The sequence below is a fragment of the Ambystoma mexicanum genome, chromosome 4q, assembly GCF_040938575.1.
Source record: "Ambystoma mexicanum isolate Mex_15411 chromosome 4q, UKY_AmexF1_1, whole genome shotgun sequence".
Classification (NCBI taxonomy): Eukaryota; Metazoa; Chordata; class Amphibia; order Caudata; family Ambystomatidae; genus Ambystoma; species Ambystoma mexicanum.
In genome coordinates this window covers 70,302,163-70,328,591 of record NC_090928.1, presented here as the reverse complement: position 1 = coordinate 70,328,591, position 26,429 = coordinate 70,302,163, and positions in this window count along the sequence as shown.

The following is a 26,429-nucleotide window of genomic DNA, read 5'->3' as shown; positions in this document are numbered from 1 at the left end:
CCGAGACACCATGGCATGGCATGCAATGTGAAAGCAACCAAATAAATGCACAATACATGACACAATGACACAACTGTCACAAAGTGCACCGTCACAAATGGAAACAGGCCACAGACAATTCGCTCTCACATATGAAAAAGAAACTGCACACATGAACATATACTTACCAGCATGACAAATCATGAATGCAGGACCCAACAGTGGCAATGTCGGACAATGACCAATCACAATAGTCCAAGTGTCACAATCTGACAAAGGCAGCCATTGACCCCTCCCATCTTCAGTGTTTTCCTGGTAGGTAAATGTGTCAGGGTACTGAATACAGCATGAACTGCATCTGCAATGGAGGCAGACAAGGTAACACATGAAGAAGCTACATGTAAATATGCATAATGAGCAATATTGAATGCAATATACAAATCAACCATGCAGTGGAGAAACCATCATTAATCCCCAATAGGGGTGTATACACAGTTTGGACTACAGACTAGCCACACAACTGATGGAAGCCCAATGCCTCTGTGTGAGTTACTGGCACACAGTGCCATCCTTGCGAGCCCATGGAAAGAGGAAGCAGGAGTGGCATATGTGTCTGGACCCCAAGCCTCAAACACAAACACAAGACAAGCCTGTATGGGCCCAGTGGGAACACACAGTGGATGCCTATGTGAGCAACACACTGTAACATGAATGCACAATAGACAAAAAAAGAGGAAAAATAAAAATTAAAAAAGAAAAAACAAAAATCAAAAATGGCCATGGGCGACCAGGGTATGTGGGGGACCACCCAGGAGGGAGGAGGTGAAGGGTGCACCCCAACACCCACTTGCGTGGATGTTGAGAAAAAAAAATCCCTCCATGGGCTCATGGCCTGCACGGCTACCCAATAGTGGGAGAACTGCTGTTGCTGTTGTCACCCTCTAGCGTTACATGAGAAGGTGTGCGTGATACGGAAGGTAGAGCCCTTGGAGGAGCATGCAAAGCCCTGGCATGCTCCTCCATGGCAGCAAGCATGCGGGTTTGAAAGGTTTGGTTCTGCAGGATGATGGTCCGGAGGTCCCCATGCAGCACGTCACGGGTAGCACGGAGTTCTGCCTGCAAGACCTCACATGATGCACAGATATCCTCATGGGTTGTCTGGAGCTCAACTGAGATGCTGCGTGTTAGCTGCTCCAGCTGCTGTTCTGACCGTCTATTCCGGAACACCTCAAGTGCACCCAGAGTAGCTCTGAGGGAGGTGTTATCTTCCCTCAGGGCCTCCCTGTGAGATTGTGCCTCTGCAGATATGGCTGTCCGCAGAGCCCACAGTTCAGCCCGCCGGTCCCTGTTGGCGGCCAACATGTCCTGCCTGTGTGAGTGGCACGTGGACCGCGTTGCCTGCTTTTGGAACTCCACCTGCCTTTCGGGGGGAGAATGGAAGTGGCCATCCTATCCACGGCCTGAGCCATCATCTCACATGATGCCCCCTGTTGTTGTGCAATTGCATACATGGAGTTCTCTCACACAGTATTGCCCGGTGGTGCACGGCCACCGCGTTGCCGGACACAACACATGTCAGCCCCAAGGTGATGTGCACCCTCCTGTGCTGGCACTGCCTGAGGCTGCAGGACTGCATTCCTCCTTTGATCTGCTGCCCCAGGAACAGGAGCAAATAGTGTGGAGTGTGACCCTGCATCCGTAACCAGAGGCGTACATTCCAACACTGAATGGGCCATTGAGGTGTCTACCCCCAGTGCAGGTGCGTTGGACAGAACAGCATCCCTGCCAGAAACACTACCTGCAACGGGACATTTGTGTCAATGTCTGATTCAGCACCTGGGCCATAGAGATCCTCGGAGGTGTACCCAGAGACACCCATGGACAGGATGGTCTGTAGGAGCAATGCATTCTTATGCGGCACCACCCCACGTCCTCCAGTGGTGCTTGGTTGGGGCTCTAAGTACTCCTGCCCCTGCGCCATCTCCTCCTCCTCCACGGCATCTAGTGCCTCATCACCTGTACAAAATGAAAGAAGAAGTCATGAAGACACACATGAACAGCATAGCCGATACACATAGCCATCACAATGCACACATCCAATACATTAATCAGAAATGTCACACATGACACAAACTGCATGGTGCATAGCACCTGCATCACACATAAGCCTGTGAGTGGCATGGACCATCCACAAACATGACACATGCCAGCACACAGATAGCCAGTACATAGCTATGGCAGAACTGACAAGGACACCCAGATGGAAGTTAATCACTACTGTCCCCCATCCATGTAAAACACATATCATCAAACAAAAAATGCAAAAGTGTGGAACAAACACACATGTGTCACACGCTGCAACAACACCAGTGTGTTCAAATACAGTGATGGGAGGCACATGGATACATCAATGGTGGGTCACTTTGACATGACACAAGTGAATTGTCATGTTGAAGGTTCAAACAGGGCTCAGAAGTGAGCGGGTGCTGTACATGTGTAGGTGCGTAGCAGTCAATCAGCCTGATTCATGGAATTATTTGGATGAAAAGCGCACATTTGCGCGCCTTTCTGGCCGAAAATCCCTGTCTGAAGTGTGGTGATTTTCGGGCCGAAAGGCAAGCAAATCTGCATTTTTCATGCAAATAATTCCATGAATCAGGCAGAATAAAGAGAAAAAACTGTAATAACAATGTCGTGGCATGATGGCAGTTTAAGGGCAGGTGCAGTCATCGGGCCTCATTACAAGTGAGGCGGTAAGGGGTTAACGGCGCCAATAAAGGTGCCGGCGCCGTTAGCCCCGTACTGCCTCATTATGAGGTCCCTTCGCGGGACCCGCTCTGGATGTCTGGTCAGACCAGACTTCCTTTGCGGGTCCAGTGAGGGGACCAGCATGCTAACAACAGGCCCGTCATTAACAGGCCCATTGTTAGCATGCTCCCCATTCCCATTGAGCCCTATGGGGGCTCAAATGGGGATGGTCTGGGTTCCCTAAATGGGGAAATACCAGGCCCTCCATAGTCGGAATGGCCCGGTATTTCCCGATTCAGGGACCACAGACCCGGACCCGAGTTTGGAGGCCCAAACTCATAATGAGGCCATCATGTGCAAAGTGTTTACAGTGGTCAGTAGGGCTACAGTGAACCCCAAACCCAAGGGCGGGGGATGGCTTGGAGGCAATACATGGGTCACATATGCCAGTTAAGACTACACAGCCTAACCTGGCACTCGATCACACCACATCACCCAAGCAACATACATATAGCCTTGTCTCAAGATCTGGTAGGTCTCCCACACCTTGGATCTGATCCTCTGCGATTAACCCTCCAACTATTGCCTCATGTTCTGTGAGTTCATCTTCCTCTGGTGGTGACCCACTGCCAGTCACCAGAGTAGAGGTGTAATTAGAAGCCAGCTTGTTTTTTGCTCGGCGCTTGAGGTCATTCCAGCGCTTTGAGCAATCATCAGCTGTGCGCTTCACAAATCCCAAGGAACTAATGTGGTCTGCGATGCACTGCCAGTGGGCCCTACGCTGAGAAGGCGTAGTCTTGCACCCTGCCGTCACCAGCATGTCGCGGTCATGTTCCGACACGTAGCCCACAAGTGCATCTAGTTCCACATTATTGAAACTCTGCTTCCTTGACGTGCCGGAGGGGCGAGCCGTGTCTGGAGTCCCAGCCTGTCCTGCAAGAGCACACTTCTTCCTCTTGAGAGGTGGTGTGGGCCCTGAGTGGCTTACGCCGCTCCAGTCTGTAGGGGCTGAAGTGCAGGTGGACTGGCCACTGGAAGAAGGCAATGGCACGAAGACCAAAGGTCTCACTGCAGGCATTGGCTGTTGGGTGCTGTTGCCAGGACCTAGTGGCACAACTGCCTTGGTGTGAGGGGCCGGGACCAACACTGTCCCGGCTGGGTAACTCAGACCAGCCTCCGCACCCTGGCTACTCGGGCCGGCAGATGACATTGTTGCCCCAGATCCACGTGGCCTGGTGACAGCAACTTTCACTGCCACACGTGGCTTGGACTTTGTGACACAGAAGACACAGAAGTCGGCCTGTGGGTCATCCCGTGCCTGTTCCGTGACCAATCCGGGACGGGCTAGCAGGGCCTGAGCTGGGATGGTGTCAGCTCCATATCTCTGACCCACTGGGGGTGGGGGCATAGCTGTCCCTGAATGGTCCTGGACACACTGCCCTCTTGGGCCACCCTGCCCACGTTGCACACTGCTGCCACCTTGGCCACCCTGGCCACCCTGGCCACCCTGCTCATCCTGGCCACGTCCCCTACCGTGGACACCTCTTGGAGGTCGGCCACCTTTGCCTCTCTTACCACTTGGTCGCCTCACAACCATGGCAACCATGGCACTGATGTACTTGTGCGAATGGGAGGTGCAGAAAACAATTACCTGGGCAATTGGGCTGAAGGGGGCAGGGTACTAGATGGAATAGGTACCCCTGTGCTCCTGCAAGGCTGTCTGTGACCCCTGGGGAAAAATGACGGGTCACGCAATGCTCAGGCACTCCAAAAACAAAAAGAAATGTGCACACAGCCCCTCGGTAGCCCACATGCGTGGAATTAAGGACCCGCAGTACGCTGTGACACCCAGAAACACAAAAAATGCATACGTGTGGATCACGCAGGCTACAATGACCTCTGAATGGGTACGCGACACACAGGGGCAACCACAGTGGAAAAATGCGTGCGTGACTCATCATCTGCCAGGAAAATGAATGGAAAAAAAACGCACGTGTGCCCATTGGCAACACCCCCGCCAAAACAAGAAATGAGCTTTGCCGCAGTAAACAAGGAGTACGCACTGCAACCTTTGTGAAGTAATCGCGTGTCAACCCGCAAGAAGTATAAGAATCACACGCTCAGTCTCCACAAAAAGCACATACAGGAAAATGGCGTCCTACGCGGACCTTTAACCCATGTGCATAGCAACGCCTACATGTGCCATGTCACTTACGCTCTTACGCGCTAAGGGCCTTTCCTCAAATTACACGCACACATGCTTATTTTTCATGTGCCGAGTCTGCATCAAGCTGGCCACACGACAGCACATGGAAGACCACGCTCCTGCCCAGAAGACCATTTACCTTCCCCCCGAAGCTCCGAGCAGCCTCCTATGAGCCATCTGCTGCCTCCAGACTGCCTGCTACCAATGTGCCCTGCAATTAGGTGCCTGTACATCACCAGGGGTCCAGTTGCTGTGACCACCCCTGCTGGAACAGAAGACTCCCGACTGGTGGTCCATCGCTCCACAGCCGAGCCCCAGGACTCAGTTGCCCACCCACACCTGCCTCGGGGGTTGCCATGTCAGGCCAAACACCATCTGGGACCAGTGGCGACCCCCCAGCAGGAAGGCAGAGGGCTGCCAGCTTCAATGTTGAAGACGTTATCATCCTGGTGGACAAAGTCCTGGGGCATTATGATGCCCTCTTCGGACAAGCACGTGTCGACAAGGATGGACGGGAGAGGATCTGGTTGGACATCGTGGGTGCCATCAACGCAAAGGGGGTGGCACCCTGCGACTGTAAACACGTCCATAAGCGCTGTGAGGACTTCAAGTCCAGGACCCTCAGGAAGGCCCTGCTTACCACCGACCAGATGAGGATCCTGGAGCGCATTCACCCAGCGCTTCATCACAAGGTCTTTGAGAGGCAGACCCGTCTGGAGTCGAGCGGTAAGTGTCCATGCATTCTCATTCGACACAGTGCATGTTGAGGTGTGGCAGGAGTGAGCAGCTTGGACATATGTCTGACATGGCCCATGTATGGATGTGTATGTGCTGGGACATGACTGTGCTGCATGTGAGTTCAGTCATGTGTGCTGCACATCAATGCTGTATGTGTTGCGATGCATGATGCACAACTGCATGTGAAGATGCACACATGTTTGCATGCGTGTGTGTGGACTCAGCCATGTTTGGGGTGTGACACATGGCTGCTCGTCCCACCGTCAATTACGTGCACGATGTACATGTGCGTGTGTCTGTTTGGTGTGTGTGACTGTGAGACGCCATGGATGCATGTGACACAGACATGTAGGTACTTGATTGGCAGATGTGACATAGTGGACAATGATTGCACTGTGACAGCAGGTAGAGATGGCCAGATGCATGTCTGTCTGGTGGCGTGTGTGCATCTGAATGGCATGCTCCATGATGCTTGTGACGTCATGCCACCCTTAGGATGTCCATGCAGTTCCATGTGAATGGATGCAGAGGTCTGTTGCACCTTCCCTGCTTGTTTGTGCATGTGTGTGGGTTCAATTGACCTGAGTGATGGGGAGTGTGATGCCGTCTGTGATGTTTGACACTGCCACTCATGTACTATAGTCATGTGTCTAGCAGACCATTGTACGATGTCCTGATGCCTGTGTTCTGTCTCTCCCTGTCTGCAGCGTCGACTGATGAAGAGGGCGGAGACAGCACTGTGGAGCCCAGCGTCAGGGATGCCACTGCAAGCCGGAGATGCAAGGTGCTGCTCCCCTCCCAGGTAATAATATCTTCCGGGAGTTAGAGGACTGGTGCCGCGTCCATGGCCTCAGCTGCCGAGGGGATTTCCAAGAGGCCAATGTTGGATGTGGACTCCTCGGCAGAAGAAGGGGCAGGTGAGCCCGCACAGGGGCATGCTACAGAAGACGGCACAGAGTCATCCAGGTTGGTGGGGGTGTGGTTGAGGAGGAGGCCGTATCAGACCCACGCATGGGGCCTGGAGGGGGTGGTTCCACTGGTGCAAGTGGTGCATTCCAGGGGCAGGAGGCAGCACAGGTCGCCGTGGAGGTGCCTGTGTGTAATCCTGTCCCTGATCCTGTGACTACATCATCCTGCACCAGCAGGGATGCCTCTGTCGAGGCCCGTTCGCAGGTAGGGGATGTGTCTATGTCAACTGACCGTCCTCTACCTGTTGACGAGGCAATCTATGACAGGGTTGATCCTGTACTGGTCTGTGTAGCGTTGCGCACATGGGTGATTCGGGATGATGTGCGTGGTTCCAGGCAGGACAACGCACATAATTTGACTTGCTAGCACAGGTCGTTGGCACAGGGTTCCTCCGTGTGCTGGACGCTCTTGCAAACCATTCCTCATCTGCACACCCTATGCGCCAGTCATCCTCTGTGCCGTCTTCCCGCCCATGTCTCACCTGGGCACCCTGTGGACCTGCCCCATCCACCGCGGCCAGGCTGGAGGAAAACACATCCCTGCCACAGTCGGGAGTCAGAGGACCAGCAGAGGTGGTCATCCCAACAACTGGACCCCAGCCAGTGGAGGATGTGCAGGCACCATCAATTAGGGCACATGCACGGGGGCAGTCGTGGTTGCAGTGGCAGTTGGCATTAAGGCGGCGGCAGTTTCGACGTGGGAGGCATCAGGCCTCGGGGCCATCTACATCACGTGAGCAGGCATCGGCTGATGGGCAGAAGGACCCTGGAGTACGTGTGTCTTCCGTGTGGCAGCGGTTGGGCCAGCAGATCGATGCAGAGCCATAAGACTAGCCCACCGCCATTATAAATAGTTTTTTAGGTATAAGTTTCCTTTATGTTTTTGTTTATTTTGGAGTTATGGTACATTGCTCCACTTTTTGTAAATAGTTGGATTTTTTATGGACCTTGTATTGCTTATTTTTTTTTGGGATCATGGACCCTTGTGGACATTTCTTGTAAATAGTTGGATTTTTCATGGACCTTGGATTGTTTATTTATTTTTGGATCATGGACCCTTGTGGATATTACATGTAAATAGTTGGATGTTCTGTGGATTTTCATATTTTTTTTTCCATGAAGTAATGGTTTTTTAAAATTGTAATTCCTTGTGGATATGCAGAAGTTATTTTGGACGATGGACCATTTTTTCGTTTTCATATTATCATGGATTTCTTTTCACTTTCTGATTTTGTTTTCATTTACATTTTCATTATTTGTTTATTCATGGCCATGATTCTTTTTTAATTTTGTCATATTTATTTTATTTTTAATACATTTCATTCATGGTCAGTGTTGGTGTGGTCTGCTATTATTTGCTTGATGCATGTGTCAGTTGTCCTTGGCTCAGTCATGTGTCACTGCTGTGTGCCTATGTTGCACATGTCTAGGGGTGCATGCATGTGTGCTTCTGTGATTGACGTGGGATGGGGCATGTGCTGGGGAGTGGCAACAATGGTTGGTCGTGGATTTGCATTGTGGGGGTTTGCTATGGGGTTACCTTTGGGTGTGCATGCGATGCTGGGGTCTGTGTTGCCATCACCGGGGTGAGGGAACATGAACGGGGGACTGCTGGCAGGTTGCCATCACTGGTGGGGGGTGTGGGGACATGAGTCGGGGCCTGCTGGCAGGTGCATGTCACTGGTGGGGGGACATGAGTCGGGGCCTGCTGGCAAGTGCCCATCACTGGTGGGGGTGATATGTGTCGGGGCCTGCTGGCAGGTGCCCATCACAGGTGGGGGGACATGAGTCAGGGCCTGCTGGCAGGTGCCCGTCACTGGTGGGGGGGACATGAGTCGGGGCCTGCTGGCAGGTGCCCATCACTGGTGGGGGGGACATGAGTTGGGGCTCACAAGTGCATGGTGCCATGTGGGCTGTCTGTGGGGCATGGTCAGGGGTGATGGGCTGCCTGTGGTGCAGTGGTGCATGGTCAGGTGTGTTGGGTGGTCCCCTGTGGTGATGGGCTGCCTGTGGGGCATGGTCAGGAGTGATGAGCTGCCCGTGGGGCATGGTCAGGGGTGTTAGGTGGTTCACTGTGGTGTGGGCTGCCTGTGGGACATGGTCAGGGGTGATGGGCTGCCTGCGGGGCATGGTCAGGGTTGTAGGGGTGTTCCCTGTGGTGTGGGCTGGCTGTGGGACATGGTCAGGGGTGTAGGGGGGACCCCTGTGGTGTGGGCTGCCTGTGGGGCATGGTGAGGGGTAATGGGCTGCCTGCGGGGCATGGTCAGGGGTGTTGAGTGGTCCCCTGTGGTGTGGGCTGCCTGCGGGGTATGGTCAGGGGTGTTGGGTGGCGCCCTGTGTTGTGGGCTGCCTGCGGGGCATGGTCAGGGGTGTAGGGGGGTCCCCTGTGTTGTGGGCTGCCTGCGGGGCATAGAGAGGTGGGGAGGGCCCACACAGCCAAATCGCGTGAAAGTCGCACTCGCGTACCGCGAAATACACATAATCTAATTGCGCCGGCAAAATTGCGTGAAGAGCACACTCGCGTACCCCAGAATACACGTACCCTGCTCGCGCCAGCCAAATCACGTGAAGAGCGCACTCGCGTACCCCAGAATACACGTACCCCACTCGCACCGGCGAAATTCCGTGAAGAACGCACTTGCGTACCCCGGAATACATTTACCCCGCTCGTGCCTGCATGAAGAGCAGACTCGCGTACCCTGGAATATACGTACCCCGCTCGCGCCAGTGAAATCGCATGAAAAGCACACTTGTGTACCCCGGAATACACGTACCCTGCTCGTGCCGGCGAAATTGCGTGGAAAGCGCACCCACGTACCCCCAGATTCGCACACCCATGTGGTGAGGAGCCACATGCACCACATACAGGCAGCCCACACCACAGGGGACCACCCAACACCCCTGACCATGCCCCACAGGCAGCCCACACCACAGGGGACCCCCTTAAACCCCTTACCATGCCCTGCAGGAAGTCCACACCACAGGGGGACTTTTTCCATGCAATTGGCCTGGTGCAGGTGGGGTGCGCGTATTGCAGGGGGGGGCGCAAGGAGATTTTTATGCGATTTGGCTGCCTGTGCACAGTAAGCATATTCACGGGGTTACGGTAGGCCTTTTCCATGCGATTTTGTAGGCGCGAGCGGGGTACGCGTATTCAAGAGGTGGGACGCGGGGAGATTCTCACGTGTTTTGCCTGCCGCGAGCGGGGTACGCATATTCAAGGGAGTGTGTGAGTACATTTTCACGCGTTTTGTCTGCCACGAGTGGGGTATGTGTCGTTTTTCATGCAATTACAATGTCGGGGGCCTGTAAACTGGTCCAGGGTTAGCGTGTCCCTTTGCGCCATATTGGGGATTTCTCTGGCTTTTCCTGCTTCAAGGGGTGTTCTTGGGGGCGTAACTGGCGCTGCTGGATGTTCGCTGCGCCATGGCTGCAAATGGATTGGGAAATTCATTAATACACAGTGCGCCTGAATGCTGTTTGGCGCACCCGGCTGGCGCAAGCTCCCGCTCTGCGCTGGCCGCATGCGCTACTTCTGCACTGAATTCTATGACTTACCCAGTAAGGTTTGTTTTTAGGAAAATAGAGCAGTGAAAAGAAGAATCGGTTTTAAAATTGAAATGCAAATCTTACTTAAACTAGATTTAATGGCTAAGAAAAGAGGAACGCCACCCATGAATATAAAAGTTATGCTGCAGTTGTAAACCCTCACGCAGTGTACCCCTTTTCTTAAGGGAAAATGTATTTATTTAAATACAATATCGCTAATGACTTAGGATCTATGCAAGACAGAAATGAAGACAAACGTGGCGCTAACACTAGAAATCAAGGGCAGGGTTGCAAGAATGATTGTGACAGTTTGAACAAGTTATCAGGATAAGGATAGGATGACTTAGAGAGTGGGATGAGGACAAAGACAAGATAGGCTATGGGTTTAGATGGGGTGATAATTGATACTCACAGTCCACTTTTTAGTTTTTGGATATTGGACAGTCAACGGTTCTGGTTACTACACGGCAGCGCGACTGGCAAACAGCTGGGCAGTTCAGTTCACTGGGTAGCACTTCTGGATTGGCAATTCTGATCACTGGGTACTACAGGTCAGCTGGATGGCACAGGTATCAGGATGCTTCCCAAAAACACCACAGCTTTCCCTTTTGGTTATTTGGGAATTTTAGTGGGTTATCAGAATTTAGGCCTTGCTGGAACAGGATCAGCAATGCTTGGGTTTTGCACTGAGCCCTGGAGTAGGGTCAGCAATGCTTGGGCCTTGTGGTTCGGATATGGAGTCTGGATGGATGGAACAGGAACAGGACGCCGGCGCACAGGAAAATCAGGAAGAGTATGTGTGTCTAGAGTCTGGTCAGGGACATCATCAAAGTATATGACTGGGGCCGGCTTAACTAAACACGCCTCTAACAACGCGACTGGACAAGGGTGATAGTCTCTGCCTCGCTCTCAGCTGTTTGGATTTCAGGAAAATGATGTCAGATTTATGATGTGAGTTTTACAATGTCCAAAAACCTCCCACAGTTACTTTAACTAAAATCCGATTTTGCCACAAACATACATTTATACAATTGCAATCTCTTAGCAAATTATATAAACAGGTTACATATTTTGTGCAGCACATTGCAGTCCAATCCTCCAGTCCGTGAGACCTTGTTTCACCTTTCTACCAGTTTTTTGCACTTTTCAATGGGATTTATATTACTCAAAATTCTATAACGTTATAGATGGATGTGGATGATCATCAAGGATGTATGTACACACACTTGCATTTGCTACATGGATGCTTTTCTTGTAATCCTCCATATTCTCCCATTTCTGTCCCCAAGGTGTCAGTGAATTCTGCCAAGTCTTAAAAGCAAGCCCAAAAATTCACTTTTACACTGTGAAAATTCTCCATTTTTACAAAGTCTTGCTGCTGAGATAAAAGTCTTTAAAGTTTATTTATGAAAACAGTCTTTGGAAACAAAAGGCAGTCCATTGTCACTAGATCATTTTGTTTTCCTTCCTTCAACTGCAACCGTCATTTCCTTCAAAGCAAGGTGGGAGTTTCTCATCTTTATTGGAGGTTTTATTGCCCTTCACACTACCAACTTTCTTGCCCTGGGAGTCCCATTGTCAGTGGGTTTATCTAGACTAGATTCTTTCCCACCCTGTAATTATCAGTGGGTTGTTAGTCTCTGCTGAGAGTTTATGGTGTGACTCCCTTCCTAAGGGGGGAAGTTTCAGTGGTTGATAACTGGAATAACTGGTTTTGGAGAGCTTGCAAATTCAGCCTATGTGTTTTAAAACCTTTATTTTCTTATTTTGGGTCCTGAGTTAAAACAAACCTGTAAAAGAAAATAGCCCATGTGTGTACTATCACCAACAACATAACCCCTTAACATTGCTAAATAGGCAGGCTTTCATTCAACAGTTTATTTCTTAAATTGGCATTTTTCTCCTTCAGTTTTGCAAAAGCCCATTTTTACACATGTGTTGAAGAATGCTAGCATTTATTTCTTTAAATTTGGTTTGGCAGCTCCATCTGATTCCCACACTGTCTTTGCAGCCATAGTCATTTTCTTGAAATCAGGAGTTTTGTCTGAAGCACAGATATATTGGAACTGACCTAACTCAGAGAGTTAGATTCTCTTTAAACTGCTGAGTTTTGGATACTTTTGTAAAGAAACAAACGCGTGTTCCCATGCGAGTAAAAGTAAAGTTCCTGGTTGATTTCTCTCTGAGTTGGTTTGACTGGGCCTGTCATTCAGGAATTATGCCTAGTTTTGCAGAGGCACAATGAACTATCCTGGGCATGGCAGGGCCTTTTTAATCACAGTAGTTTAAGACAGAACAGATGGAATTAGCATCAAAACAGCATTTTTAAAGGGTGGAAAAAGTTTTATTTTGAAGGGAAATTTGGGGTTTCCAGCAAAGTAGTGCTTCCTTTTCACTTTATTCCATTTAAATGTTTCAGTACACACTGGCAAACTCCTTCAGTGTGCCCCCTTGTTCCATCCTGCCTGAAGTGTGCTTGGCAGGACGGTGCAGCCATTTTTTTGTTGCTGCCAAAATGCAGTTTTAAGGTCCTGGTGCTCACAGGAGCCAGCACAGCCAGGATGATGTTTCTTCCGCAAATGCAGCTTGGCGGTGTGGGCAAATGCTTTTGAGTGGGTCAATATAGCTCACAATCCTCAACACAAGATTTAGGAAAAGAGGGTATGAAGAGGAGTCTCTTGTGAGAGCTAGAGATAACAGTTGGAGAATATACAGAATGGAACTGTTAAGACCCAAGGTGAGAAATAGAACAGACAACTTCTAGAAAGTAACCATGGTAACACAATACTCTGTTGACAGTAAGAGAGTTTATGGCATTTTGTATACACACTGGAAACTACTCACTCTAGATAGAGATTTAGTACACTATATTGAGAATACACCTACACTTGGATATACTTAGGCACCTACCTTAAAGAATCACTTAAGCCCCTTGTTTTTAGGACCAATGGCTACAAGTGCTACATGGTTGCCACCAGAATTTGAATGGCTTCCACAAGTGTGGACATTGCACCATGTGCCAGTATGCATACGAATGTTGAACGTTGAAAATCAACATCCAAGAAGAAGTATATATACGAGAGTTAATTAATTGCAAAACGAAATTTGTGGTGTATGCCATAATTTGTGTATGTGGATTGGTATATATTCGGAGCACTATACGAGAGCTAAGATTTAGAGTTAGGGAACACATTCACACACTGCAGAAAGAAGATAACAGGTTACCATTGGCGACACATTGAAAGGAACAACATCAAATGGAGAACAAAACAGGGATTAGATTCACTGGGATAAGAACAGTGTCCAGGAACCCAAAAGGGGAAAAAACAGAAAGAGCTTCGCAAATTGAAATCAAGAATGATCTGCAAATATAGAACAGTGCTAAGTGGCTTAAATTCGGCTCACAAGATGTTTTTTTTTCTATAATGGCACGATTGTTCTTATGTGACTGTTCTTTTTAAAGTGTCTGAACAAATCATGAAAGTTTGAAATACTATGCAGGGGAATGGTATGCACCACCATTTAACAACGAAAAACTGCTTAATATCATTCTATATAAGATGTCTGGTTGACAAACTACAACAGATAACTACACATCGTGTGATGTAGAATTATCTCAGAAAGGATTGCACTAACAGTGTCTTGTAACTAATATAATTGGGGACTAACAAGATGGTTTTGGAAGCGTGTCCATCGGTGTGTCCATAACCAATGAACATTAGTAGTGTGAGTTGGTAGAGGCAATATTTTGGCATAGAGAGTTGGCATTATGGCTTTATATTATTCAATGCATGGACTTCAAGTGACTTATTATTGTACTTGGAGCCATGTTCTCTGAGTTATAATTACTGCTATTTCCTAACTAACGTACTCATTGAAAGATCCTTGTTTTAAACATGAGTTTGAGAAGGCACGGGTGACATCTATTCAAATGAATGAGAAAAGGGTGACTAGTAGCTATGGTAACAATCGTGTTAATAGCAGAGAAAAGAGACGCATGCACGTTTGGCAAGTTTGGTGGCATATACCACCATCAAACGATATGTAACAGGAAATCTGAGAATTGAGAGGCAGTTTTGGAAGAGGTGCATACGCTAAAAGCAAGTATTCAAAAGAGGTGCATGTGCTATTAGGAAGTGTTAGTGAGTTACACATGCGCGGTAGAAAAGCGCAGTGATTGGCTGCACAACACATAACGTTGTCACATACTCACACGGGTAGCTTAGCAACTATATAAACATTGGAGAGGAGCTGGTGCTCTAGTGTGAAGCTGTTAATTTAGAAGAGAAGGAGATTTTCAACAATGCTAAGAAGAGCACGTTATAGATAAGCGAGAGGCCGCTAACATAAGAGGGTTATATATTTCCCCAATCTTAATATTTTTTTTAAACTCTTTATTAGATTTTCAGCAATTCATAACAACATCACATAGATCCAATAAAATATTGCAATAAGCATTCAATAGCCAACGTTTCTGAACATTTCACATTGTATGCTTCATTAACAATTAACATAACCACTCTATGTGAAACATAAAATAATAAAGTTTTACCAAAGGTACTCACTAACCCACACTAAACATCGCAAAAGACACAATGAACGAATAAGAGAAAGAAAAAAAAAGGGGGGGGGGGTAAATTTTCTCACATCTATCTTACCCACCTCTCACAGTCTCACTACTATATCAATCATAAAGGGCTTCAAACGATCCCCTTAACTTTAAGCAGTCTTCCTCTTTACCCTTATTCTTCATTGATACCTTATCATACTTTGATAGAACCTGTAATTCCACCAACCAATCTTCAATATTGGGTTTCTTCCTCGTCTTCCAAATCCTAAGGATTAGCTTAATCGCTACCATCATGGCCGAGTCAATCCAGAAATTGTGTTTTCTAGTATTCACACATCTATCCTTATGTAAAAGCAAGATTATGTTTGCCGCAAATTTTTGCAAACTGATTCCAAAAATTAAATCAATTCTATCAACTACATCCTTCCAAAAGACTTGTACTCTTGGACAGTCCCATAATAGATGTATAAGAGTACCTCTATCAGCACCACAACTCCAGCATATCTCATCTAATCTTAGTTTCAATTTGAACATTTTAGCTGGTGTCAAGTATATTCTTCCAATCATTTTCTGTCTGATTAGACGCAAGTTCATATCTTTCCCCAAATTCATACTCACCCTTAGTATATCTCTCCAATCATTTTCTGAAATAACCATATTGACATCATTCGACCAAGCTTCCTTCAACCCATTCCAAGCTATAAAATGTCCTATTTCCATGGGCATGAAACGCATGTAAATCCACGCACTGTACTCTTGTCCAATCAGTAATTTACTAATTTCTGGTTTCATTCCAAGTGAGCCACCTGCCATATCTTTCCTTTGATTATTAAGGGAAGCCAAGTCCAAATATTTACTCATCTCTGTGTGTCCTAGATCATATTTATTTTGTTATTCCTCAAAATGCAACAACCTGTTCCCATCCAGTATATCACCTAACTTCAAAATTCCCTTTTTAATCCAGCTCTTCTAACTCAGACATCTATTATTAAGTTGTAATGTCTCATTATGCCAAATAGATGCATCTGGGCTGAAACCGTAACTCTGGCCATTTTCCCTAAACCATAACCCCAAGGCCTGTCCAGTTGCCACTATTGATTGTAATTTTAGACTTTTATTAGACAGTTTTCCGACAGTATAAATATTTTCTACATGATACGGTGCACAAATCTCTCTTTCCATAAGTAGCCAGATTGACTCTTTAATGCTTTCTTCTCTAAAATAATATGAACTCTTCTTAAGCAGAAAGGCTTCATAATATTTCACTAGATTTGGATATCCAAATCCGCCCTCTTCAGTTTTTTGCATCAATATGTATTTTGGAACACAAGGTTTTTTTCCGATTCCCCACAAGAAGGATTGAAAGAGCTTATCAAACTTCGACAGCTGTTTTTTTTTTATAGATTAATAGTGGGACTGATTGTATAACATTCAACACTTTAGGCAATAGAACCATTTTGATTGCTTTAATTTTTGCCCACAGTTTCAAATTCAATCTTTCCCACCTTTTAATTATTAATGATATTTTGGCTGTTATCTGATCTAGATTACATTGAATTATTTTATTTAAATCTCCTATAATATGTATTCCTAAATATGTAATACCCCCGGGCGACCATTTATAATTCCAAGATTCCATTTTTTTTAAATCATATGTCCTAGATAATGGAAAAAATCTCAGTTTTGTCACAATTTACCTTGTGTCCCGATAATTTGCCCACTTCCACAAACATTACTTTTAATACAGATCCACATACTTCTGGGTTTGACAGTAAAAGCAGAATATCATCTGCATAAAACAATATTTTGACCTCAGTATTCCCCACACTAATTCCTTTAACCATTTCACATTGCCTGATGTACGCAGCTAAAGGTTCCAGTGCCAAATTAAACATAAACGGTGACAATGGGCATCCTTGTCGTGTACCTTAAGATAGAGGAAATTACCTCGAAATCAATCCATTAACCAATACCTGAGCCCTAACATCACGATGAATACACTCAACCATCTTCATAAACACTGTTCCAAACCCCATTTTCAACAATGTGTATTCCATACATTTCCAATGAAGCCTATCAAAGGCTTTTTCAGCATCAAAAAACCCTATGATTCCATTTGACTCCTTTCCATAATGTGCCCCAATTACATTCAACACAGTCCTTATATTGTCATACCCAAAACGTCCTGGAGTAAAACCCACCTGAGATTCATCAATTAGTTCCCCTATACATGACATCAATCTATTGGCCCATATTTTAGTGAACATTTTTAGATCCACATTCAGCAACGAAATTGGCCTGTAGTTTCCACATTTTTTGATATCCTTATTAGGTTTCGGAATTACAATGATCAAAGCATCTTTCATCGAGTCACACATAACTCCTGACGCTATAAATTCATTATAGACCTCACATAAAATAGGTGCCAGCTGAGTAGCAAACCTCTTATAAAACTCAGAAACTATATCATCTGGCCCTCGAGATTTTCCGTCTTTCATCTGTGAAATGGCATTACATACTTCAGCAACATCAATCTCAGAATCTATTTTTAGCAGGTTAGATCGCGGGAAATTAGGAAAACCTTGAAGAATGGAGTGAAGACAAGTTGAATAGGTTTAATAGGCTGAATATTTTGATTTTGATTTTGTTTTATGAGTCTTTTTTATAAGACCAATGGCGAATAACGTACGTTAGTACGTTTTGTGTGATTTTGCACTTTTCAATTTACAGGTTAATTAGAGACAATCGTTCAGAAAAGAATTAAGAGAAGTGATTGAGAAGTGATTTGGTTATGTTTTTGGCATAACACGGTTTTGGAGAGGTATGGACCAGCTTACATAGAGAGACAACAATTTACGAAGAAAGGTAAGAGGAGTTAGAGAGGTTGGGATAGATGCATGATTATTAATGCAGGGTGATTCGGAAACGGTTTATCCACGCAGGATTTGGCGTCATATAGATTGGATTTAATATGGTGAAGAGGTTGACTTGATATAACTGTTAAGTTGTCAAGGATGGCACTCTTTCAAGAGTGGCACAGGGCCCTCAAGTAGGGTTTGGGTGGCTGTGTTGATGTAAGGTGATAGATAAGTACACACACAGCAGGAAACTCATCAAGAAATAAAAGTAGGCAACTGTAGTTGTGAACAGAAAGGGGCAGGAAATACAAAGATACAAACAAACTGGATTCCCTCTTGGGTGTACGCAGATATGGAAAAAGAGTGTTCCACGGACCTTTGGAAACTGCACCCTTCTGCACGGATTACTATTACAGAGGCCACGCGACAAGGGAAGGGGCAGAGGTTGCCTGCCGGAAACCAACAGTCAAGCTCTGTACAAAGGATCAACATAAGACACAAGAGAGACAAGAACAGAAATAACCAGGGGCAAGGAAGTCTAAGAAATCTAGCAGAAGAGAATGAAGGAAGAAACAGTACAATAGAAATGGGTAAACTAAAAGGGGAGGACAGAGGATACAAGGAAGAGAAGGACAGTTATCAAGAACAAGGGGTTGCAAACAAGGAAGAGAGCAAGGGAGCAGCAGCCAGGAAAGAGGGGGGCTGCAAACAAGGAAGCAGGGCTGCAGTACCAAATGGTACAAGGTACAGAAAAACTGTAGTGGATTGCAGACGACTATAGTAGGCTGCTAGGCAGAGAGTCCAGAGGAGCAGGACTAAGAGCTGTAGTAGACGGCAGACAGAGAGCCCAGAGGAGTAGGGCAGCAAGGAGCGAACCCAAAGGAACAGGGCGTAGAGGTAGAGAGACCCGAGGGTCAGGGCTGAAAGCAGAAGAGAGTAGCAGGCTGCAAGGCAGGGAGCCCAGCGGAGCAGAGCAGCAAGGAGCGAGCTCAGAGGAGCAGAGCAGCGAGGCAGGGAGCCCGGAAGGCTATGGCTGTAGGCAGCGGAGTGTAACAGGCTGCAAGGTAAGAAGCCCAGAGGAGCAGGGCTGTGAGGCAGGGAGCCCAAAAGGCTAGGGCTGTAGGCAGCAGGGTGTAGCAGGCTGCAAGGCAGGAAGCCCAGAGGAGCAGGGCTGTGAGGCAGGGAGCCCAAAAGGCTAGGTCTGTAGGCAGCAGGGTGTAGCAGGCTGCAAGGCAGGAAGCCCAGCGGAGCAGGGCTGTGAGGCAGGGAGCCCAAAAGGCTAGGGCTGTAGGCAGCAGGATGTAGCAGGCTGCAAGGCAGGAAGCCCAGAAAGAGCACTGGAACAAAAGCAGGAAAATGCAGCAGCAGGAACAACATACAAATTTGAGACAAAAGGCAAAAAGGGGCTGGGCGGACTCTTGATGCAAGAGACTGAGCTCCTGCAGACAGCTGCTTAAATACTGCCCTGCCCTCTACTGAGGCAGGCTAATTGGCAGCACCTGGAGCAGCACACCTGAATACAATCTGCCTCCTCCCTCTCTGGTCCTGAGATGGTGGAAGCAGCACTGATCCTTAGGGCTTCTGGGGATTGTGGTTCCAATGCTGATGAATGAGAATGGCCAGGAATTGATAGCTGTAGCAAAGTGCATTGTGGTACATGTAGTTAGTTGAGTTATATAAGAAGGCACCAAAGTCACGCAAATGGGAATTAAGTACCAAAGTGTGAATAGGGGTTGTTCCAAGAGTATTCTGAAGATAAATGAATAACAAATGGTCCATGATGGTTGCCAATGTGCGCGCCCATGGCGCAGGCATGACATAAGTGGACAGTAGTACCACTGGCATTGAAGGTGGTGGTGGACACACTGATGCACTGCGGGTGAGCGGTGCGTACATGCTAAATGGAACTTATCTATAATATACACAATGATAAGTGTATGGCACTGGCTTGGAGAGGTTATAATGTAATATGAAATAAGTGTAAGTTGATGACCTGCTTGCTCAATGTTTATTTTTATATATGTTTTTGTTTTATGCCTGCTTCCCCCGATGTGGAACAAAACCCCTGGTTTATGACCTGGTCTATATTCAATATTTATTTATGTGTTTTTATATATTATTTTTCTTTTCTTTGAAGGCACATTAATTGTGATTAATGTTTGATATATTGTTGTGATGATATGAATATAATACAATAGTGATATGCATAAGGGTGATTCACCAGCCCTGATGAAGGCCTACGTATTGTGAGGTCAAAACAGGTGTTGGCCGGAGTATGAAAATCACCAGAATGGAATAAAGAATCAGATCAACAACATAGAACAATAGTTAAAGTTTCTGACTGATACCAATTCATGTTTACCTAGTTACTTGTGGAATTCATTAATAATTGTTTCTATATTATGGTTCTGTGGGAGAGTTTTTGATGGATTATGCACAGTGGACAGACCATTAATTTTTTTTATAATGTATTCATGCTCATTTCTCTCCAAACGTTTGATAAAACAGGGTGGTAAAAATGGCGGTGATTCTGTTACTTCCTTTTTTTATTCCTACCTACCATACATAGAATAAGTGCCAGGGGGGCGTGGCCTGCACGCATGGAGTGAAGTCAGCAACCCGCCGTGCTCCTGCCCATGATCCTACAACGGCCGATATAACGGCGTCTGAACTAAAAGAGCCGAGACACAAATCAACGTGCTCGCAGGAGAACCCTTTTGCCGCATTTGACCGTGTCGCTGGAAGAAATCGGCACCAGCAACGCAGTGAACGGAGCATCGGAAAAGGCACCCCGGTGGCACCCAAGATGGCGGCTTCTAGTACGGAGGCTGGCGGAGTGCCGCGACAGTGAGACGGACTAGAGTGCCGGCGAGCTTGCTGGATGAGGCTGATGTCTCGGGCCCCTCTGCGAGCAGCCGAAACGAAGCACGACTAACACCGGCACGAGCGTTGTGACTTCGGTGCATACACGGCATACTGAGCGCGAGGGGAGATCCCAGTTGGCGGACGAGCACAGGAGGTAGCGGGGAATCCCAGCGGTGCACTGAAGCAGGGACGGAGCGGACCGTTCGGTGCCCGCTCCTGCCGGCACCTGTTAAGAGGATTGCCGAGTCGTCTGGTCGGGAGACCGCGAGTGCTGTCAACGGATAACTCCTCGCAGCACGGTCCCATCGGTTGGAGGCGGAAGGTGAACCCGATTGCTGGAAACAACTGAGGCACGCTGGGAATAGTCCCATACACAACGCATCTGGTTGTCTTAACCGGTAGAAGGAACCACAAAGCACCCACAATACGGAGGATCCACAGGAGGTAATTCTATGCCTGAAATTTGGCGGGTTAAGTAATACGCCAGGCGAGCCTCTGGACTAGGCGGCTGGGGCCGGACGCACCACCACCATCCGGAAACCCGCAACAGTCTGTTGCACTGCTCCTTATTAACCCAAATACCGCCCCTCAGTGCCACAGATCTTACCAGGGCAAGAGACACCGCTAACCAGACGGGACCGCCGGAGGCATCTAATGGTTGGGGAGAATTGAATAATCACATGTGTGCCCAAAAGGTAGAGCTCCCACCCCGCCTGCCGGTGGCACAAAATACGAAGACTAGAGGCCAAATACAGCTCATAAAGCCCGGTGGGGTAGATACTGGATCCGCACTGGACCTGTAACCATATACCGCCCGATCAAGGGCCACCCGCAGCAAACCTCTGGTTACAGGCTAAAGCTTATAGCGTAGATTACAAGTCTGGATCCCCCAAACCGGGCCATGTCGCCTCCAAAGAACAGATCAAAAACTGCGACGATGGACGCCTTCACAACGACTTTGCAAAGGCAGCAACCAACGCAGGAGATCACTCCCCCGACTGAGACACCCACTCCGGTGGCGGACCCCCGAGACACTCAAATCCTGCAGGCTATTGCGGCCCTACGAACTTCCATGGAAGATAAGATAGGAGAAATTAGGTCAGACATACAGCTAATGAGGCAAGACGCCCGCAACCTGACGGAAAGGGTGACCAAAACTGAAGCCTCCCTACAAGAAACCAGTGAGGACACACGTGAACTGAAGGCAAAAGTCCAAGAACTGGAATCAATAGTGGCTAGGCTGAATCTCGCTCCGAGGACGCGGAAGGACGCGCCCGCCGCAATAATGTTCGAATTCTTGGGATTCTGGAAGACATGGAGGGCCTGAACCCCACTGAGTTCATTGAAACGCTGCTACTTCAGGAAATTGGAGCAGGCAAACTCACCCAGGGATTCTCTGTGGAACGTGCCCACAGGTCTCTCCAGAAAAGGCCGCCACCTGGTTCATACCCACGCCCAATAATAGCTAAAATTTTAAACTTCCGAGATAGAGAGGTAATATTGCGGTTCTCAAGAGAAGGCGGAGAGATCAGAAGGAACGATTCTCTAATAGTCATATACCCTGATTACACCCCCACGGTGCAACGAGCGCGGAACTCCTTCATACCGATAAAAGCTAAACTACGGGAACTCAATCTGAAGTATATGCTGCTGTACCCAGCCAGACTTAAAATACTGTACAAAGGGAAGGCAATCTTCCTTGAAACTCCAGCGGCTGCAAATATGTGGCTTGAACACAACAACCTCGCCGATGACACGGAAAAATTCGAGAAAGGAAACAAGCGATAAAGGAACGATTGAAACTGCCTGAGAAAAGGATCACGACACTAAGCAATCACGACATTGTCTGCGGAGCCTGAATTAACGCTGCAACAAACAGAAGTCTTAATTGGGCAGGAGCACGAGGGCCCAAGTGCAGGAACGCCAGCGACCCGCCCCACCCAATACAGTGTTGGCCGAATGCCTACACACCACCCGTACCGAAAGGCCTGGAGAGGCCCCGGAGGCTCGGGAGCCCCCGAGCGTTGTGAGTTTGAAACAACTGCTGGGGGCAGTTACTTGTTGTTCCCTTTGGTTGATACATCCTTCGAGATGAAAGTTGAGAAAGTTGGTAAGTCTCCGAACGTCAATATGAGGATAAGGGATGGGAGGGCGGAAATAGTGGACTTGATGGGTTTGAACCTACAGCTAAGGGGACTTTGTGAGGACTCAGCCAAGTTAACAGATGGCCCTTATGAGAGGTGGATTGACCCCGGACCCTTCTGAAACCACTATGGCTGGTCAATTCAGGATAATGACATGGAATGTGCGGGGCCTGGGCACCTATCTCCGCAGAAATAGGATTAAATCCTACCTGCATAGGAAAAAAGTGGATATAGTTCTGCTACAAGAGACGCACTGCACTGCCGAATCAGAGGCGAAGATCAGGGAACACTGGGTGGGACAGGGCTTTGGGGCCTCCTACTCCAGATTTGCAAGAGGGGTTTACACCTGGATCAACCCCCAAGTACCGTTCCGACTCACCAAGATGGAAAAAGACCCAGAATGCAGATATGTGGTAATATGGGGGACCTTTGAGCAGATGGAAATATGTATTGTGAATTCGTACTTCCCCAATCACAATATCCCAACGCACTTGAGGGAGCTGAGTACCAAAATGCTACAATATAGGAATGGCTTCTTTATATGGGGGGGTGATTTCAATTGTGTCCACAACCCAACGCTGGATAGGTCCTGGCCTCCAACAACGGGGCCCTCCACTGCCACCACGTCCCTGAAAGCTATGACTGATGGACTAGATCTGGCAGATGTTTGGCGGGAACTACACCCAGAGGAAAGAGGTTATTCGTACTTCTCGTCTCCACATGCCCTTCAAACTAGGTTAGATTATTTCTTTGTGGGTAGAGAGCACTTACCTCAGATAGGGGATGCGCAATATCTGGGAAGAACCATTTCAGACCATTCTCCACTCTTAATGGAATGGAATCACACTGGCCCAAAACCTCCCATCCCCATGTGGAGAATGCCGGTGGAAGCCCTGAAAGATCCGGCATTTAAAGAGGAGCTGCATGAGTCCATAGACAATTTCATATCAGAAAATACTGGGAGCGTAGACCACGTCAGTACTCTATGGGATGCCCTAAAAGTAGTAACGCGAGGAGAAGTCATTGCTAAGGCGGGTGGCATCAGGAAACTATTGCGCAGCGAGTTAGGCAGGAAGGAACAGGAAATTGTGAAACTGGAAGCTGCCCCCATAGACACCCCGAAGAGGGAAGAAGAACTTAGTACGCTTAGAGAGAATTGCGCTGAAGCATGGAGCAGATTAGCTAGATTTGACTTTGTCGCTAGAACAAACAAAGCACACGCAGAAGCAGACAAACCTGGCCGGTTACTAGCTTGGCTCTGCAAGAAAGAACACCCCAGACACATAACCACCACACTGCGGGATGAATTTGATGAAACTCACAACACTCAACAGGGTGTTAATGATACTTTTACGAGTTTCTACATGCAATTATACTCTCACACTGATCGAGTCCCCCAAGACCAAATACTAGATACTCTTGATGAGATTGGCCTGCCTAAACTAACTCCCACACAATCTGAGACCTTAGACATGGACATCACACCCGAGGACATAACTGAGGCAATTAGATCCCTGGCGACATGTAAAGCCCCGGGCAGAGATGGGCTGCCTCCGGAATTTTACAAGGCATATGAACCCTCCTTAACACCGCTATTACATGAAGTCTTCTTGGAATCTTATGAAAGGGGGACCCTACCTGATAGCATGAGGGAAACTCTGGTTGTCCCAATGCTCAAGCCTAATAAACCCGCAGATAGGTGCGACTCTTACCGCCCCCTTGCTATGCTTAATTATGACGTTAAAATACTTACATCAATTCTAGCTAAGAGGCTATCCAGAGTAATTGGAGACATAATACATACGGACCAGAACGGCTTTGTGCCTGGTCGTAACACGACCATGAATCTGCGCAGGCTCCAGCACATAATAGCTCAAACCGACACAAGCCAGGAATGTTATGCACTACTGTCCTTAGACGCCATTAAGGCATTCGATTCTATTTATTGGGAGTGGCTGGTGGCAGTTTTGGAGGGATTCGGCTTTGGCCAGGGGTTCATTAGGTGGATTAAGATCCTTTATAATAAACCAAGAGCACGGCTAAAATCTGGGAGATATGTGTCGGAGGCCTGGGACATCTGTAGGGGAACTAGGCAAGGCTGCCCTCTCTCACCCATGCTTTATATCTTAGGTCTGGAGCCCATAGCTATTTACTTTAGAAAGCAGTTTTTTGACGCAGGCATAAGGATAGGCGGGGTGGACCACATTGTTTCTTTATATGCCGATGATGTGCTTATATATGTCAACAACCCTCTTCTTAATGTGCCAACAATGCTGGAAGTCCTTGACAATTATGCGAAGGTCTCGGGCATACAATTCAGCAAAACCAAGTCCTGCTTGTTTCCGCTAGCGGGACTAAAAGGTAGGTCTGCTGAAGAACTTCCTTCGGTGGGCATAAATTGGCAAACTACTTCATTCCGTTACCTCGGGATCCAGATAATGCACACCCCAGAGCTAATGCATGAACGTAACACGAGGGCGGCACTCCCGGGACTGCGTAAATCCATGGGATTCTGGGCTAAGCTACCTCTATCAATGATGGGTAGGGCCTCTATAGTTAAAATGATTGTTCTTCCTAGATTCTTATATGGGTTCCAAAATGTGCACTTCTACATCACTAAACCCTTCTTTCTATTACTTGATGCAATAATCCGGGACTTTTTATGGGGAAGTGGTAGACACCGGGTTGCCCTATCCACATTGGTTCTACCATACAAACAAGGTGGAATTCAACTACCGAATTTAGAGAAATATTACCTTGCTGCTCAGCTGGGCTTTGTAACTAAATGGTTAGCAGACGAGACCACGTCTGAAACTCCCCTGCTACAGGACATGATATCTCCGGTAAGACTGAAAGAACTGATTTGGGCCCCCCAAAACCTGCTACGCAATGCACCCTTTTTGGTGACCCTGGGTAGGAAAATATGGCATAGAACCAACTCGGTTATGCAACTAAAGCAGCCATACTCCCCGGAAATGCCAATAATCTCGGGGCAGGACAAGGCCGATACCGATCTGCATAATATCAGACTCTGGGAAAGGAAAGGGGTATACACTTGGGGTGATCTATATGCTGAGGGAACCTTCCGGGAATTCCCCATGTTACAAGCGGAAGATGGTATTCCCTCTGGCCAATACCTTTGGTACCAGAAGATTCGAAAAATAGCACAAATAAAATGGGTAACCTGGCCAGAGGAACCGGAAATGGACCCCTTCATAACACTACTATATAATCTCGGAGAAGGCGGGAGGGTGGTGTCCCAAATATACGGTCACCTAATCGACACTCCTAACCCCCGGAGTGCAGTACTTAGGTCTAAGTGGGAAACGGACATGGGACTGGAGGTGTCAGATAAGGAATGGGATAGAGCACTGGCGTTCCCTAGGGAGGTCTCTAGAAACCACAGATTTCGACTGATCCAGATAAATGTATTATACCGCACCTACCTAACCCCAAGCAAATTGGCTATATTCAACAATTCTACACAACCGAACTGCACCTGGTGCGGGACTGATAATGCAAACCTGATCCATATGCTCTGGAACTGCACCAAAACTCAGACCCTCTGGTCAAAAATAAAGCAAATGTGCGAAAAGGCTGGTTTGACCAGGTATACATGGACTCCGCATGAATGCCTTTTGGGTACCTACCCCAGACTAGCTAAATTCAAGCACTCAGTTAAACTGATGGACTTAGTGTGCATATTGGCAAAAAGAACTATGGCCATGTCATGGAAAAAGCCCACAGGTCCGATCTTCACGGTATGGCATAAAGAACTTGAGAAATGGGCGAACGCCGAAACAA